This window comes from Erithacus rubecula, assembly GCF_903797595.1.
Source record: "Erithacus rubecula genome assembly, chromosome: 16".
Lineage (NCBI taxonomy): Eukaryota > Metazoa > Chordata > Aves > Passeriformes > Muscicapidae > Erithacus > Erithacus rubecula.
Genome location: NC_136668.1, coordinates 650,226 through 653,872, shown reverse-complemented (window position 1 = coordinate 653,872; position 3,647 = coordinate 650,226). Strand labels below are relative to the sequence as shown.

The 3,647-nt window shown below is 43.7% G+C and overlaps 1 long non-coding RNA gene across 2 annotated transcripts; it reads left to right on the top strand.

Moving 5' to 3' along the window:
* The first annotated feature begins 486 nt into the window (after nt 1-486).
* On the top strand, nt 487-2,907 carry LOC306809064. 2 transcript variants are annotated; one of them, XR_013776154.1, is made up of 4 exons: nt 487-696; nt 810-969; nt 1,328-1,374; nt 1,489-2,907. It is a non-coding gene; the product is annotated as an uncharacterized lncRNA (long non-coding RNA). The 2 variants fall into 2 exon arrangements; XR_013776155.1 differs by having other exon boundaries at nt 487-969.
* The last annotated feature ends 740 nt before the right edge of the window (nt 2,908-3,647 follow it).

Sequence of the window (3,647 nt, the reverse complement as noted above, 5' to 3'; positions counted from 1 at the left end):
AGGGGACAGTGTCCAGGAGATGGTGCTACTCACACCCCTGGGATAGACTCCAAAATGAAAATCACCTCCAAGCACAAAGGCTGGGGACAAAATTACTGAGCTAGGGTCAAAATAAACCCGAGGGCTTGCGAAGGTGTAGGTGTGTTGAGCCTTCCCAGGGATTTTGCAGCTTGCCTCAACCAGAAGTGCAGATCCTCTGTGGTGAGCGTGGGATGTGCAGCTCGGTGCTTCCTGAGGCTGTCAGCTCCATGTGAGCAAGAGCATCCTCTGGCCACATTTCAGAGCTCCAGCACCCAGCCCAGCTCACAGGACAGACTGTGGCCACCAAGCATTTGTTCATCTCCATCTCCAAAGCACAGAATGTGCTTTGTCCAGAGTCAAAGGGAGAGTTTGCTCCTCTGTGGAGTTTGGGATCACCTATAAAAGCAGGTGCTTTGCATTTAAGCACAGGTTTAGAACCCCTGCTGCCAGCCCAGCTCTCAGGCATCCCTTGGAGGGATGTGCAGCCTTCTGCCAGCTTCAGGGAATAGGGCAGAGCATGGAGCACATTCAGCTGAGCTTCTGTTTCTACAAAGCACTAGGCAAAGGATTTGGACCTGAATGAAAGTGGTGGACCTTATTTTAGGCAGTACCTATGAATGAAACTTGAAACAAGCTGTTCAGGAAATACCTTCCTCTGCAGTAGTGCCAGGGAGAGTATGGGATTTAATGCTAAATTAGCCAGTGCCTATGAACAGGTTACTGTGAGAATACATTTTTCTACTTTCAGCTAAATTATTTTTTAAAAATAAATCTTCATTTCTACATAGATGTCCGTGCTTCTGCAAAAGCTGCAGACCTTTCCCTCCAGAGAAGAAGAGCCTTTGCTATGTCAGTGCCCTGTGTCACCTTTTGCTCCATGCTTGTCACCGTGCCCCACACTGCAGAGCTTTTGGCTTCAGCCTGGGGATGGCCCAAAGTGACTGGCAGGTAGGAGAAAATTTGGCAGAGCTGGAAACCTGTCCCAGATGAGCAGGCATGTCTGTTTGTGCCTTTTTTGTTGTCCAGCATCCTTTTGGCTTTGTCTCATCCATCAGTCAGGATTTATTTGAGATCTCGGTCGCTCTCCACAGCAAAGCTACAAACTCCTGGCTGCCCACAGGGAGGAGAGAGAGATCAGGTGCACAGCTTGTATTTCTGGTAAATGCCAATCTGACCTGTCCCATACTCATGCTGGATTTATTGCTCTGAGCCTTTCAGGAGTATGGCACACTGCACTGCCAGAATAATCCAGGCATACTGCAAAAGATGATGGGATTCTTAGAAAGACTTTTCCCTTAATTTGCAGACTTGGGACCCAAAGCACTGACTGGATGGAAGAGGGAACCTGCCCAGGTGAGTAAGCAAAGTTTATCCCTGAATCTGTGTCAGCCACTTGAAAGGAGGCTGGGCACTTTTTGAAATTGGGAAATACACAGAAATTTGCACAAATTATTGGTTCAATTGAAGGCACGGGAGGTTATTGATTAAAGTCAGTGGAATGAGGATTTCACTTGGGTTCTCTCCCTTGTCCTGCCCAGGCCAGACCCATACTGCAAAAGCCATTTCCTGTCCAAACACTGACACTGTGTGTAGCTCAGCAGCTCTTGGGAAGAGGTGACCTTGCCTTACTCTCATGGAAAAAGGGTAGCGGGAAATGTTCAGCCCTTCACAGCTCTTAGCAGAGGTATCACACTGGCCCCAGGTGCTGCACTGAAAACTTTTCAAATGCTCAGATACAAAACTGGGATTCCAGCAGACATTTGGAGACACGTACCAGAAATGTCTGGACTCGGAGGGACTGACATGGATCCCTTGGGTTCTTTTTAGAACCTCACCTTGGTACCTCCCTGTTGTTGAGTAAAACCAAAGTGTACATCTTGAGATTTGCTTATAATTTCTGGATATCTAAAAGCCCACAACTGCCATGAGCTGTTCCTCCTCCAGCCCTTCTGTAGTAGAATTCCAGGAAGTAACACCTTTTAACAACAAGCAAATCTGTCTTAATAACTCAAAAATCTTGTGCTAGAAGTCCAACTGGCAACAGTTCTGGTTAATATTGGAAATTCTAAATATCTGATTGAACATTTCTGGAATTTCTGGGAATACATTGAGATGCTTAATGGACTAGTTCTTCATCAAGGTTTTCAGCAAAATATCTTCCATTGGGTCTTAAGGGAATCCCTCCAAGTAATCCATCTCACTAAATTCTTCATGTGGTTCCTTACATTTCCTAAGCTGGCTCCTTGAACGACTTATGCTCTCCTTTGCAGAATGCATAGACACAAGTAAACCACATGTATGAGGAAGGAATGTTTCTCGCTGCCACAAAACAAATTAAATATATTGATCCAAAATCACCCCAGGAGGAACTCCTGTGAATCTAGACAAAACGCATGAGTTGAGTTTATTAAAGCAGCACTTCTGATAGGGGCTGGGAACAACAGGAGAATGAGGTTTTGCAAGAGTAAAATGATTGTTTATTAGTGATGAGTGAATCACAAAATGTCTGGCATCTGTGCTGACCTTAGAGAAAGAACTGAAAAAGTCTGAAACCTGATCAGGTCTCTCTGAATCCATATGTCAGCAAAACTGCCTGGAAGTGAGTCTGAGTCAGGGTTCTCATTCAGACATTCTGAAATGTCCAGATTTACATGGTTGAATATTGTAATTTCTCAGCAAGTGCTGGGAAATCAGAGATGGTGAATTCAAGTGGTAAATAAACACGAACAAACTCATTCCTGAATTTTATATGATTGTGATCTTTTGGAGATAGTTACACAAATCCCCCAGCCATGCCAGAGCTGCAGAAGGCAATATAAAAGCAGGGGAAACAAAATTAATTCCCAATTCAGACTTCATAAATAAACAAGGCAAGTTGTGTCCAAACTTTTGTTTTGTTTTCTTCTTAAACATTGTATCAAACCACAGGAAGCTTTTCAAATGTCTCTCTATAGAAATCAGCTTTGGGGCTGGAGCATCGTGGTTCTGTTTTGCTTTTGTGGAAAATCCCTGCCCAGATCATGATGGTGATGATTACTATTATTACTATTTTCATATGTTTAGAACAGAGCCTCACCCTTCCCTTCTGGACCAATTTGCACCTTTCTGGACCGGTGTTCTTAGAACTAAGAAAGGCTGGTAATCTGGAATAAATGTTAAAACCTCAATGAAATAGTGATCTCTTAAATCAAAGCCATTTCGAGCCACAGGTAGAATTCTGGGCTTCAGCATTTCCATTCTGGTGCAAAAAGGAATCCTTAACAACCACGTAAAAAAATAAACTCTTCATCTTCCCATAAAGTGTTGAACCTGTGAAAGAAAAGTGCATGTCTAAAGAATTGTGCTGCTTAAAGCAGTGGGAACAGGAGGACAAAGACTTAATCACAATCTGGAGAGCTTGGTGAGCACCCTGGTGCGTTTTTGAGTGGCTCAAACTGGGAGAGAAATCCAGGTTTAACAGGGTTTATACAGCTAAGCAGAGGGGGTTTTATTCCTATGCATATTTTTCCAGAAACAGGAATTACGTCTAAGAATTTGCATGGCACGAAATAAATCCATTCTTTACTCCTCTGTATTTTACGATCTATCTTTAGCATGCAGGGCAGTTGGGTTCCAGGCTTTCTCCT